Source organism: Panthera leo, chromosome A2 (genome assembly GCF_018350215.1).
Source record: "Panthera leo isolate Ple1 chromosome A2, P.leo_Ple1_pat1.1, whole genome shotgun sequence".
NCBI classification, from domain to species: Eukaryota; Metazoa; Chordata; class Mammalia; order Carnivora; family Felidae; genus Panthera; species Panthera leo.
The window spans coordinates 4,908,435-4,923,727 of record NC_056680.1 but is presented as its reverse complement, the minus strand read 5'-3'; positions in this window follow the sequence as shown (position 1 = coordinate 4,923,727).

The window sequence follows — 15,293 nt, the reverse complement described above, 5'->3', positions numbered from 1 at the left end:
TAAAATCGAGGAGATCATGAAGGTACTTGTAAAACAAGAGAGGAAACTTGGGTCCCGCCATGCCGTCTTCACATGGGATGGGCCATCCTGGGTGGGGGGCATCCTCTATGCCCAGCAGCCAGAGCTGTTCTCTCCATGATAAGGGGTTCACCCAAGGGAGAGCAGTTTGGAGATCCAGAAAGGTGGAAGCAGTAGGAGGTGACCCCAAGGTCCGTTTCTCTCTGATCCAGTGATACCCAGATCCCAGCCAACCTTTCCATCCCAAGGTCTACTTTCTCTTCTGGATGAGCTTGTCAAAGGCAAGGCAACTCGCTGAGCCACCAACCCCCAGGATGAGATTCATTCACTCAGTGCCCCGTAGTTACCAACACAGGATTCTCCAACATGTAGGTGGCGGCCAGTATGACCAGCACAGGGCGTGGACGTGGTGAGATGTTGGCTGTGAGTCAGGGAGATGGGCACTGGGAGCAGAGTGGGGAACAGGCAGAGAGGGAAGACCCTGGTGGGTATCTGCAGCTCACTAAAGTGAGCCACTCCCGTACACACAGAGGGGGATGGCTGGATTTGGGCCACGAGGCATAATGTGCTAGCCCCTGAGGCCTCCGTGGGAAGCCACCGCAATATTTTAAGCAGGGAAGACATGAAGGCTGACTTATGTGTTTGGAAAGCTGATGGTAGCAATTCCAATCCTAGCTATATGCCCAAAGACTTGGAAGCTGGTACCCAGACAAATATACGTGCGAGCATGCTCATAGCAGCACTTTGCCCAGGAGCCCAAAGGTGGAAACGACTGAAGCATCCCTCAGCGTGTGAATGGGCAAGCAAACTGGGATGTGTCCATACACTAGAACATTCCTCAGCCCTAACAAGGAAGGACCTGGCTGAGACTTGAAAACATTATACTCAGTGAAGGAAGCCAGACACAAAAGACCACAGGTTGTGTATTTCCACTTTTATGAAATACCTGAACTATTCAGGACAGGTAACTCCATAGAGCAGGAAAGCTGACTAGTGGTTGCCAAGGGCTGGGAGGCCTGGGGGATGGGGACTGCTTTATGGGTATGGGCTTACCTTTCGAGGCGCTGAAAACGTCTGGGGACCAGACAGAGTTGTCCGACTGTGGAAATGCCCTAAATACCGCTGAACTGCTCACTTTAAAATGGTTGCTTTTATGTTATGTGAATTTCACCTCTAAAATAAAAGAAAATAGTAAATTAAATTAAACCATATAAATTAAAGGAAACAAATACACAAGTCCACACTTGTAGAGGGCAGAGAATGAATTATGAGGTGGCAAGAGGCAGAGAGAACGTCCAGCTGGAAACCACTGCAAGAGTCAGGCCAGAAATGACGGATGCCCTAGTGTGTTAGTGCAGTCTGGCGGCTGTAACAAGATGCCCTACACCGGGAGCCTCAAACGGCAGACATGCATTTCTCAGGGTTCCAGAGCTGGAAGTCTGAGACACAGGTGCCAGCTTGGTCGGGCTCTGGTGAGGGCTCTTTTCCTGGCTTGTAGACAGTGGCCCTCTCACTGGGTCCTCAAACGTCTTAAATGGCAGAGACAGAGAGGGAGGGAGAGAGCCTCCCGTCAGGGGCACTCATCCCATTCAGGAAGACTCCACCCTTCTGACCTAACCGCCTCCCCAGGGCCCCACCTACAGAGGCCATCAGGTAGGTGATCAGGACATCACCAAATGAACGGGGGAGGGGCACAGACAGCCCACAGCACTTAGCAAAGGTAGTAGCAGTGGGTCTGGAAACAGGCGGCTGGGTTCAGATCAGACGTTGAGACTGAATGGCCAGGGCTTGCGAAAAGGTGGGATGTGGGGGAGAAGAGAAAGAGGGCTACTCAGGCCAGTTCGAGGTGCCCCCGGGACGACTTCCAGGCCTTGGATTTAGCCTAGTTAACCTAGCGGCTGGTGGTTACACCACCTGTCTGTGAGTTCCAATTTAAACTTGCATCCATGCATGCACGCATGCACACACACACTCACGGGCACACTCATGCATGTGAACACACATCCACACATGCAGGCGTATGTGTGTCTGCTCCTGCACACACCCGTGCACGTGCACACTCATGCACACCTTGCACGCACACGCACCTACATGCACACACCTGCAGACACCCACATGCATGCACACTCATACCCATTCATCTACGTGCACACACCTACACACCCACATGTGTGCATAGATGCATCAACATGCATGCCTGCACCTGCCTCATGTCCATGCACACATGCACACAGCATGCACACACACACTCACAGGCACACTCATACACGTGTACACACATCCACACATGCAGGCGTATGTGTGTCTGCTCCTGCACACACTTGCATGCACGTACACTCATGCACACCACACACGCACATGCACCTACATGCACACACACGCGCATGCACACCGCACATGCACACACTTATGCATGTGCACACTCATGCACACCACACATGCACACGCACCTACATGCACACCCCTGCTTGCATGCACACTCATGCACATCCACATGCACACGCACCTACATGCACACACACATGCACATGCACACTCATGCACACCTCACACGCACATGCACCTACATGCACACACTTGCAGACACCCACATGCATGCACACTCATACCCATTCATGTACATGCACACACCTACACACCCACATGTGTGCATAGATGCACCAACATGCATGCCTGCACCTGCCTCATCTCCATGCACACATGCACACAGCATGCACATGCACACATGCACTGGACCCAATATACACACCTGGACACATTCACACAAAAAGCACTCTCGTAGTTTGCACTTCCCTAACCACCATCTCAAACACTCTATAGTATTTTCTTCTTTACTAGGCTCATTGTCTCTCACCCCAACAATGGGAGCTCCTTAAGACCAGGGACTTTTGTCTCTCTTTTTCATGTTGTGCCCTCAAACTTTGAACAATGCCTGGCACACAGGAGATGCTCTATAAATATTTGGTCACGAGTGAATGAAGCAGCCACAGGGAAAAGCTGTGGCCTCCCCCCTCCATCCCTACCTGAGTCACATCTTTAGATGCCCCTGGAAGGTGTGAGAGTCTGTATGACTGAGATTGAGATAGAGCCAGCCTGGGGGTGAGAGGACAGGAAGAAGAGGAGGGCCAGTGGGGAAAGGAGAGGGGCGAACCCCGGGACCCATGGGTGCCTGTCTGCAGCATGTGAAGCCCAGGACTATTGGGCAATTGTGATTTCCTCCCTGCCCTCAGGGACCCAAGTGTGCAACCCAGCCCTGAAGTGTCTCAGGACCTTGTCTGCTCAGGCCTGGAGGAGATGGTTTGCGGTCCTCTGTGTTCATGAAGGATGGACAGACATCCCATTCACGAGGCTGGGGTGCAGCCACAGGTGAAGACAGCCCTGCAGTGCATGCCAGCTGGGCCTGGATCTCCTGCTGCTGCTGCTGGCTGCTGGGAGAGATGGTCACACCCCTGCTGGTGAGTAGGAGCTCAGGGCTTGTGGCAGGTGGGTCTCCTGTGTCACTGTGCATGTCTCTGTGCACGTGTGTGCAGGACAGGAGACACATTAAGTGTAGCCCAGTGAAAGTCAATTCACTTCTCTGAACCTCAGTTTCCTCATCTGTAAAATGGGTGTGATAATACAAGTACCTACCTCACAGGGAATGAAATACAATATTGTGTGTGTACATGGGCTGGAAGAAGTGATTCTGCAGCAGGGAGACCACAGACCACAGGGGTTCAGACAACAGACAACAGACAACAGGGATGGTGAGTGCATAGGAGAGGTAGAAAATGGGGGACCTTGGCTTGGAGGCCTGGTGGGACAGTCACCAAAACAAGGTAAGGAGGAAGAGGAGTAGGTGTTGGAAACAATAAACATACAGTCCATGTGCAGTGAGGCCTCACCACGTGCAGGGCACCAGGCTGAGCCTCTGCCTGCCCCATGACACTGGCTTGTCACCCAATGCTCAGAGGGACATTCACGGCTGTGAATGTCCAGTCTGCCCCTGCATCCTCCAGGGTGGGAGTCCCTGATGCTCAGGCCTCTCCTGAGCTTGAGCCAGGGGTGCAGGAGAGTGGGGGAAGGAGCCATGGGGCAGATCAGACCCAACAGGGCCAAGTTTTCCTTCCAGTTAATGAGTAATGAGTAGGGGGAGAAGGGGAGGCCTGGGCTGCATGGTGGGGGAGGTGCCCTGGCCGTGGGTCCTGGAGGGAAAATCTCAGAAAGCAGTGTAGCAAGGACCCCATCCTGGAAGTGGGGGGCCAGGAGGGGAGGGGCAGTCCCTGCTGTTCCCAGGCCTGACACTGACTCTGAAGGGTGAGGGTGGGGGGCGCAGCAGGGAAATCACTGCAGTCAGTGTGAGAACTAAGCCCACTGAGCCAATCAAAGGAGGCACACAGAGACCCAGAGCACAGTGAGGCAAGGTTTTAACCAACGTTCTTGCAAGAGCAGGTGTGCAGCAGACAATTTATCTCCCAGCGTGCTGGTCCCTCCCCTGATTCCTCATTGGCTGAATACCGCAGAGATTACAGCCTTACCCAGAAGTCACCTATGTCCACGTAAGGCAAAAAGTAGTCTGTTGGAACAAACGTACATTTCCTGCGGTGACACAGAAACTTCCAGTCCTCTCCTTTGTTCTTTGGCACATGCTCTTTGCAAAGACTGTGAAAATAAGCCCGCAAAACGGAGGGGAAGATCCAGGAAGTGAAGTGTTTAATGGTTTGGGACTCCACTGGGGAGGGGGAGAGGTGCGTACATATTTCTAATAGGTTGCAAACTTGTTGTTAGATAGCACAGCTTTAATTAGTATTTCTGAACATGAATCAACTCCCTTACTTCTCACAATCCCTCCTCTTCTAAGCTGATTCCATTTTCATTTATATGTCCTTAATTTTTGAGGTCTCGCAAACATATTCAGCAAATGTTGGCCCTCATCTTCACAGTCAGATTTATCTTTCAATAATAATAGGTTATTTTTGGCCTAAGACACAGACATTTGTCTCTTAAGAGGAACCTTCCACCCTAGGGTAGGTTTGCTGTGGTCAGACACTCCCAGCATTGTTCCAAACTACGTGTGGGATTTTTTTTCCACCCAGGGAGCTCAGGTCCTAACCTTTCCCTCTCTGCCTACTGAATCCTGTCTTTTCCTATCACACTCCCCTCTTTGAACACGTGACTCCTGCCATTAGGAATTGGGATAATGACTGATCTTAACTGCTTCCTGCTGAAAGGGGGCGATGACAGGGTATGGCAGTCAGGGCAGTTCAGAGGTTGATCCAGAGGTCTGAAACAATGGGAGGGTATTTGGAACATCTGGGCTAGCAAAATTTTCTTGGATGTCTTATTTTTCTGGCATATGCGGCAGCTTCTACAAATGACCTATAGAAAGAATATTAGACCAACAGGCATTCACATTCCAAATGCAATGCTTCCTAGGAAGGAGGTCACACCATGGGAAGTAAAGAGGCATTGTAGCCATCCAAAATCCCTGACGTGTCTACTCATTTTTTTAAAATTTATAGTTTTTCCTCCTTCTTCCAAATTTATTTCGATCTTGTGTTATTGTCAGTTAGAAGAATTAAGCATTTGAACTAGTTTGTGGTTCTCAATCCTCAAATCTTCCTTTGGCCATCCAGTTTCCTTAGGAACAACTCCATGAGGTGTTTTTAATTTTACCTCAAGGAAAAACTGATCTTGGATATCCAGATTACTATAAATTTAGGTCATTGTTAATCTGTCCTGGAGCTCGTAGCACTATAATACCTAATTCAGTCATAATGTCTCCTTCTCACAAGGGAGTGGGGCTCTCTGTCATCATCAGAAAAGAACGTGAAAAAAAAAATCTCCCCATATGCACCCCATTGGCTCAGAGAAAAATTTCATCCTAAGTTTTCTGGAGACGCCTGTAATTGTCACGCTGCATTTGGATGGTTGGCCGGGAGTGGGAAGAGGGCAGAAAAGGGGGCTCCAGTGTCAAGAAGGAACTCAACTCATTTTCCTTCTGTTTCCAGTTACCTGAGGCTCTGGGTTTCCAATTTTCAGTTGGTTCAGGGGAGACAACATGAAGAGCCACAGGTCCCATCCATTCCTTTCAGGGACACTAGTCTTTGAGGTCCCCAAGAGCATTCAGACTTTCCAGTGACTGTCTCCACACAAGGGGCATGGCTTATGGGGTTTTGACTTCTGTTGTCCCCTCTGAGGACATTCTCATCTTCTGTGCCCTGAACAGCTGCATAAATGGCACTTGGTGCCAGGACCTGCAGAAGTCTGTTATGACATTGTAAGGCTGTGACTAAGGCCTTAGATTTTTTTTTTAAAGACTCCTTTCCTGTTCCCTACTTTCCTCTTGATCTCAGTCATAATATACACAACTGGCAGCTCATAAGAGCTCCTCCAGAGTCCCTCCAGGCTGACAGCCAATCTTTGCAGCTTCCTTTGAATATCTGGGGCCAATTGAGTGACAAGCTTGTCCTTTAGAATCGCCTTAGGTTCAGGGAGTATCCGGGGAGATAGCCGTGTATTTAACCTTAACCTTTCCAGGAAGGCCACCAGGCTCTCATCCTGTGTCTGTCAAATAGTGACTAATTTAGCATAATTTAAGGGCTTAACCTTATACCTCCTTCATTTCTCCAAAACACAAGCTTGAAAGTGGCAGCGACACCATTCCCCAATGGGATTATCATAGTCCCAACTAGGATCTTGGGGCGGAACTGCCCAAATCCCAGTAGGGAACTGGGAGATCCTTATAGGACCTCCAGTCCCATGATAATTAAGGAGTTGTTCATTCCCCTATTTCAGTCACTGCCAGAACACCAGGCTTCTGTCTCATTAAGAGTCTGATTCAACAAAAGCATTGTATCAAAAACATACCTAAAATTCTGAAAAGCCTCTAGATTTTCTGATGATCCAGATAATTTACCTATGCTTTGACCTGTCTTAAATTTACCTAATTCTTTTACCTGTCTTAAATCTTGCAATGAAAAGGGTACTTGAAGTCTTATCATGGTGGTTCCTCCCTGCGTTTCTCTTTCCAGCACTCTAGCTTCTTGTAGGGGAAACACGCCTGCTGCATTACGGGGAGGGTCTGGATAAGGTGGGCAGCAGGGAGCAGAAGTGCACGTTTTTAAGTCTGGATATCTAGATCCAGGACCCAAGGAGGAGGCTGTTGAGGTTAAAGACCCCTTCCTCCTTCTCTAGATCTGCTTTGGGTACAGCAAGGGGCTCTTAGTTCCCTCCCTTCATCATTGTCAACACTTGGAAAGGGTTGCCAATAGGCCAGGATCAACCTTACACATATCTCGATTTTCTCTTAAGGCCCCAAAACAGTGAATACAGGGGATTCTCCCCGTTTCCCCTCACGTTTACAAAACAAGTCAAACTGTAGGATAGCATTATAATTGGTATTTCCCTCTGGCGGTCAGGTTTCCTCCTCCAATTCCTATTGGGGCCAGGCCTTGGTGCAAAAGAAAATGAGTCGCTTTTTCTTTATGGTTTGTGGATCAGAATCATCCCAGTTTTTCAGAATGCATCCCAAAGGAATATTAGCCTTGCGTGGGGAATTGCCCATCTATAGGAAAAAGGAGGGAAAGCATCCTTCTTCTCAATTTCCTATAGCTGGCCAGGAGAAACCTTATCTCTGGATGCTGATTGTTGGCCAGCAGAAGCCACATCTCTTGGCCCCGTGTTTTGGCTGGCTATGAGACCAGCAGCCAAAAGCCCTGTCAGTCTTGCGAGGTGCTGGGTGTGGTTGCTCTCACCCAGGCTGAGAGCTGAGCCGTCTTCCCCGGTTTCTCCTACCCCTCCGTTTCCTGCCTGCTGGACTTTGGAGTTATTGACTGTCACCAACCAAGACTGCTTTTTTTTTGTCAAGGGATGCATTAATTTTATGTTGGCCCAACAGTAATTTATGTATTGATCATAATAAAACTGTTCCTCTTTACAAATATATTTTATCATTTTTTTAAAGTTTATTTATTTTGAGAGAGGGAGAAAGGGAAAGAAAGAGGGGAAGGGGGAGAGAGAATCCCAAGCCCAATGTGGGGCTCGAGCTCACAGACCATGAGATTATGACCTGAACCAAAACCAAGAGCCGGAGGCTGAACGAACTGTGCCACCCAGGTGCCCCTACAAATAAACCTTAAAAGGCCAGTGAAAACCATTTCCCACCCCCACCAAGGATAAAATCAGCCTTTAAGGGGGTAAAGGGTCAAAGCTGAGGTCTAGTCCCCTGCCTTTTTTTTTTTTTTCCAGGAATGCAAACACAAATATGTTCCAGACATGTGGGATGTCCATTTTAAGGTCGCTAGATTGGTATAAGTTGGCATCCACTGGGCTAAGTGTAGCAAAATGACTCACCAGTGTACTTTTAAAATCCATTCATTTTAGCCTTAGTCCGTCCTGACCACACATAAAATTCCTTTCCAAAGATTTCCCTTCACAAACGTTCTAAAACATTCCTTTGCATTTAGACTTTGTCCCAAGCCATTCCTCTCCAAACTACCAGTCTCATTTAGGACAAATTATTTTCTTTTACCTCCAAAAAAATGTATTTGAATTTTTTAATTTTAATTTTTATTTATTTATAAAAGTTTATTTATTATTTATTTTCAGAGAGTGAGAGCACACGAAGGAGGGAGGAGGCAGGGGAGTGGGGAGAGAAAATCTCAAGAAGGCTCCACACTGTCAGCGCATTGCCCAATGCGGGGCTCAAACTCACGAACCGTGAGATCATTACCTGAGCCCGAATCAAGAGTCAAACTCTCAACCAACTGAGCCACCCAGGCACTCCAATTTCCATTTTTTAAAATACTTTTTACACATCTACTTTTACATACAGATTTGCTTTCCTTATTTCCATCAATCTTAATGACATTCAGCAGAATTTTAACTCTTAGAAGAATTTTATCTCTTAGAAACCTTTGTCTTCAGTGAAAACTAAGTAGTTACCAGTTGTGAACTGTTACATTAGAATTCTTTAGATGGCAAATTTATGAGTTTATTAAATACAAAGCATGTTACCAACAAACCCAAATAGCCTTCGTTTCTCTACAATAAGAAATTAAAAAGAAACCTATGTTTAGTAATCAATGCTTTAGCATTTTATCTCATTAGATATCCAATGAATTTAATCCCATTTATTGTGCAAGCAAAACTTTAAGGTTTCAGGCTATCAAAGACTTTGAAAGCTATCTTAACAATTATCTACCCACGAAACTTTTTGAGACAGAATTAGCCATCATTTTAAGTGTTATTTTTGCTAACCAATTGCAACAGAGATAGCACAAGCTTATTTGACCTTCAGTAAACCTACGTAACAAAACAAAAACATTAAGGCATTAAGGCAGCCATGAGTTGGAGGAAGGTCTTGTCCTGCATGCTTCAGGTGTCTGTCAGTGGGCTGAAAGCTGTAAGGAGACTTATTTAAGCTATATATTCCTCTTGCCTTTGATTCCTCATCATTTCCATCCCAGGGGTCCTCTGTTTCCCCCTTTCCTTTCAAACATCTTCTCCACAGTAGTCACCATAATCTTTGCTTTCTGTTTTTGTCTCTCTTCATTCCTCTTTACAGATAAATATCTTTTGTGCCTCCCTGTGCAGTTCTTTTACTTCTCATTCCCTCCATCCACCTTCTGTAACTTTCTGGCAATATCAGGCCAACTGCTAGTGAAAAATTAATCTTCAGGACACCCTGCCACGTTGGGTCTTCTGGATCTAGGCCTGAATATTTCCTCATTTGATCCCTAAGTCTCTTAAGAAAGCACTTGGGGTTTTCCTCCTTCTCTTCTTGCATCTCAAAAGCCTTCCTGACATTCTGATATCTTGGAGCTGATTCCCTGATTGCTTTGATCATTAGCTCTCTTAAATCCTGCATCTTAACCCTGTTACCAGGATCATTATTGTCTTAATCAGGGTCTACATTGGGAAAATTTTGTTCAACTGGCTGAACACCCTGGCCAGGAGAATAACTTTCATATTTAATGCTGATAAGTCTAAATACATACCTATCTTAATTAAAACAACAAACTTAAATCAGTTTAAATATTGAATGTGTTCTGCCTGTGTCCACTTAAAAGTGAATCACTTGTTCCCAGTTGTCAGTTTTCACCTGGGACACCAGTGGGGGAATCTGAAGTGGGCGTCCAAGTGGGTGCTCTTTGCTTCTTGACATCAAAGGTGGTGAGGAGGAGCCAATGGTGCTGGAGGCACTGAGGAGGGTATGGAATCAGTCATGCAGGCCACACCCTACGTGGTGCAGAAACAGGAGGGAGAGGAGAAGGCAGAAGAGGTAAGGTGCTCGCAGAAGGCAGAGAAAGAAGATTCATGGTTCTACACCCTGTCAGCTCAGAGAGAGGAGCAAACGCCATGGTTTTGATCTTTGTTCCCTCCCACCACCACCAAAGTGGAAATATGAAGTCTGTGTCAGGCCAGAGAACACAGGGAATTTCCCTGAAACAAAAGGAAGACATTTCGGCAGCTGCTTGGGAATATTCCTTAAAGTCTCCCTCCTGAGGTAGACTAACCACAGACAGTTGGCGCCAATTATAGTAGTTATTAATCCAGGAAATGAATGATGGAGAAGCCCCCACATACAGCTTTTCCAGAAACCTGGGTTTATCTTGAAGAGGCCTGTTTACATATCCAATATATCTAGAGGGAGGTTACTAGCCAAAATTCAGTTGGGCAAACAGTTGCCCATTCTGCAAGGGACCTTCAGTTCTGGAGCCTGGTTTAGGCCCATGAAAGCCTGGAAAAGCCCGGACACAGGGTACCTCAGTCCATTTGCCCTGTTTCTTACAGAAGAGTTCTGTATTAAACTTTAGTGTCCCATTAATGAGCCATTTTCCTCATCTCCTAAGGAGTATTGAGCCCAGTATTACAAAACAGATCAGGTTTTGTTTTGTTTTTAGATCTTGCAATCTGACTTGATTCCAGTGGTTAAAAGGCATCCCAAGGGGGAGTCCTTGGCGACTGAAGAAGATCTCATGTTTCCTCAGTCTTAAAGAGTATAATCCCTTTCCTCCAGTGCACTAGAACTTTTGTCATCCACATAAAAATTTAGGGCCTGATAGACCCAGTCTTCCTCTTAGACAGAAAACAGATGGCCTTCTAATTGAGTCTTTAGTACAAACAAAACAACAGAATTTGATAATTTTATGTTTGTCCTTATTCCTTGTACAAGGAGCATCCTCCCAGTACCCTAACATTTGCCCCAACGGACTATCTGGGGGAATCTGAAGAGACCCCACCTCTTTCTAGGTGTCTCTTCCCTTACCCCTAGGGCTAGAATTTTTGTTTCCCATCCTTGACCAGGCTACTTTCTGCTCCTGAGTTTCCCTGGGGCGCTCAACCTCCCTTAATGAAGGTTTCTTGCACTCTCCAGAACCCACTTCATCTGTCTCCAGCTATTTCTTTGCAGGAGAACAGGACAACGGATCAAGTCTCCCCATTCGCTTCATGTCTAGGATACGTCTTAGTCACACATACTCAGGTTCTGAGGATTTCCCAATCCCCAAGGCAGTACTTAGAGTCCAATTTTCCTACCTTGGTCCTTGCACAAAGTTATCAGGTCTCCGTGGTGCCTCTCTTTTACTCTTTCCCCAGCGTCACTTCTTCTGTCTCCAAAGGAAAAAGTCTGGAACTCCACAGATCCCGCAGGGGCCCTCCCATGGAAAGGCCACACAAACTGGAGTGGGATGTGTCTCCCATCTCACAGGACCTGGACCCCACAGGTCAAGGTCAATCCCGGACGAGCCCCCAAATGTAAGCAATAAGTTCACTGATCCAATCAAAGGAGGGACGCAGAGACTTGGAGCACAGTGAAGCAAGGTTTTAATCAACCTTCTTGCAAAAGCAGGTGTCTGATAGACAGGCACACTTGGGGCAGTTACAGCAGGCGATTTATCTCCTAGCGTGCAAGTCCCTCCCCTGGTTCCTCATTGGCTAAGTACTACAGATGTTACAGTCTTATCCAGATGTCGCCTATGCCCATGTAAGGCAAAAAGTAGTCTGACTGGAACAAATAAACATTCTTTGAGGTGCCACAGAAACATCAGTTCTTTGGTGCATGCTCATTGCAACACCCACCAAAATAAGCGCACAAAATGGAGAGGGAGAGAAGAACCAGGAAATGAAGTGTCTAAGGGTTTGGGACTCCATTGTGTGTGTGGTGGGGGGAGGGGGGTTCGAACATATTTCCAATATGTTGTAAAGCTATTGTTAACTACACAGCACAGCTTTCATTTGGTACTTTTGAAGATGAATCATCTCCCTTACTTCTCACACTCGAGAGGGTGTGTGGTGGGAGAGGGGGTGCCTCGGCTCCCCCCACCCAGAAATCATCCCCACTTCCTTCCCTTTCTCATCTTTCCCTCCAGCCAGGGTAACCAGACAAAACACCGGATACCCAGTTCAATTTGAACTGCAGATAAATGGCAAATACTTTGTTAGTGTTAAGTGTGGGAGGTCTGGAGGTAAGGTGGACAGGACCAGGGCTCTGGGGCGGGGTCAGGAAGTTCTAGGGATGTATTTGATGGGCACCAGGGGGGCCGGAGCCTAGTCCCCCTCAACTCCTGAGTCAGCTCCTTGTTATCTGCCTCTAGAATGACCAATTCTGGGTTCCCAAAAGGCCTGTCCATAATCAACAAAACAGCCAGTAGGTGGGAACTATTGTGATCATCCCAGCATCTGGGATGTCTTCCATTCCCGCCTGCTCCCACCCCCTCCACACACACATTCTTCACTCTGGCAGGCTCCCAAAGCGCCAGTAGGGGGAGGAGGAGGGTGCCTGGGGTGTGTGCCACACCCAGCTCCCTGAGCCTTGAGTCCCCCTCTTCCCCCCAAGTATTGGGCAATCCTGTCCCCGCCCTGGAGCCATCTGCCACTTGCAGCTGCACGATAATGACCAATCTGTTTTGCTAGCCTGGTTTCTTGCCTTTCTGGGTGTTGAGATCTAACACAGAGGTTGTGATTACAGTTGAGAAACCTGTATTCATGGGGGGTGGGGGAAGTTTCAGTATCCGTTGCCCCCCACATTCAGTAAATGTCATTCAAGCAACTGCTACATGTCAGGCCCTGAACCCGGTGCTGAGGACAGAGCAGTGACCAAGAACTACCCAGGCTCAACCCTCAAGGGGATCAGTTGGGTGTGGAGGGCAGGCAGGGACAAGGATGAGTCACAAGACACTTCCATCACAGGGCCCTGACCCAGCCTGGGAAGCTGGGGGAAGGTGATCAGAGAAGTAGGGGAAGGACGGCAGGCCCAGGGGAGGGACAACGTGTACAGAAGCTGGAGGTGAGGAAAACTTGCTGGTTGGTAGGCCCACAAGTAGTGGGCACTGAAGTGTCTAATTGTGGCTAACGCTGAACGCCATACCCTCTTCAAAGGCTTCCATTGACCCTGACTCCTATTAAGAAGCCTGTAAGACACAGAGAATCTAAGTAACTTGCCCAATGTTACACAGCTGATGGGAGACTCAGGACTCAAAATGCCAGGAGTCTGGTTTCAGAGCTGCACTTTACCACTGAGTTTGATGAGGTTGTGGATTGGTGGTGGGAGTTTGGAACTGATGGCCAAGAAAGTATTCTTGAAGATGTCTTTGGTACAAAAGAGATGATTATATTAAAGCATGGAGTCAGAAACCATGGGCAGAAAGGGCTGCACTGAGGTTGTGAAGAGTGACTGATTATATACCTTCAGGTTGGAAAAGGGTTAGGGACAGTGTAAGTCTCTAAGGAATTTTGGATGGAAGGTTTCCAGGACCTTGAAGTGCTAGCTGCTGTTAGGAAACGTCATTTATTACCGTTTCATCAAACCTCAGTCATGAGACCCTTCAGATGTATGTCAGGGGCCATATGTTTGGAGTATAATTTCCAGCATATACTTCAGAGTTAAAGATAAAGAAGGTTTGCAAAGGAATGTTTAGGTGTTTAAGGAGACTCACAGGATCCTGGGGTGCAGGTGGGGGGGTCAAGATAAGGTTAAGCCAAGACTCTCTTTTGCCCCTAGCAAAGTGTCATAATGGAGACAGCTGAGCTCCTAGAGGGAGGTCACTCCGCCTGTTTCAAGGACTTGTCAATGTAAGCAATAAGGAAATTTCATTTTTCATTTCCCTTTGTTTCTCACATCACCATGACAAGCACCTAAATGCCTTTACATCTTGAAGAGGGTGATATTAGAGCTCCAGGAAAATGGAGTCTATAGTCTTCTGGAGATGAGGCTATGGATAAGATTGCCTTTTCCTTGCAGTTTACTAAGTCATCCATAAACTGAAGGGGACTCCTGTCCTGCATGACTATGAGGTCTACCAATCAACCATTTGATTTTTTCCTTTCCTTTGTTCTTGGGAAGCCAGGAGTGTCCGAGGAATATCACACATATCCCACCTGGGGGGAGAGAGTGCAGTTAGCCTGTCCTTTGCCCTCAGCTTGCTTTATGCTCCCTCATCATATGCCCCCTGGACAATTTTTTTAATGTTTTTATTTTTATTTTTGAGAGAGAGAAAGAGACAAAGTGTGAGCAGGGGAGGGGCAGAGAGAGAGGGAGACACAGAATCCGAAGCAGGCTCCAGGCTCTGAACTGTCAGCACAGAACCCGACGCGGGGCTAGAAGTCACGAACCACAAGATCATGACCTGAGCTGAAGTCAGACGCCCAACCGACTGAGCCACCCAGGCGCCCACCCCCACCCCCACCCCCCCCCCCGCTGAACAATTTTGACCCTTAAACCTTTAAGGTTGTTGAAAGTGGATGGTCTCATCTTCTATAGGTTCTTCCTGCTGAGTAGGGTGTAGAGACTTCCCTACCTATAGGTCAATATTGGTTAGGGAACATATAAGAGAGTTAAGGTGGAGGCAGCTGAATCTAAGGTGGACAACATATATGAACCTTCTTGAGTAGAAAGGATCATCTGTTGGCATGAAGTTATTGTAGTAATGGAGTCTTGGCACTAGGCAGAGACAGGGGAGAAAACGGCAAAACGTAATTAGAATAATAAGAAAGCAAAGTCCAAATGAATGTCTTTGGTAACTGACAAAAATCCTCCAGTCTAGATATTCAGCCAACCATTAAGGAAAGACAGAGATTATTTAAGGCACCAATTAGAGTATTCATGTCAGTTAGAAACCCAGAAATGTTTTGGGGGTAATCTGGAATGTATACTCCGGATTTTATTTTTATGAGAGTCATTTAAGGCCGTAACTGGGTAACACATGGTGTTTAGCCATCATATAGATTCTTTTATTTAGTAAACAATCAGATAATTAATAAGAGGTATTTTTTAAACCTTAAAAAAATTTTTT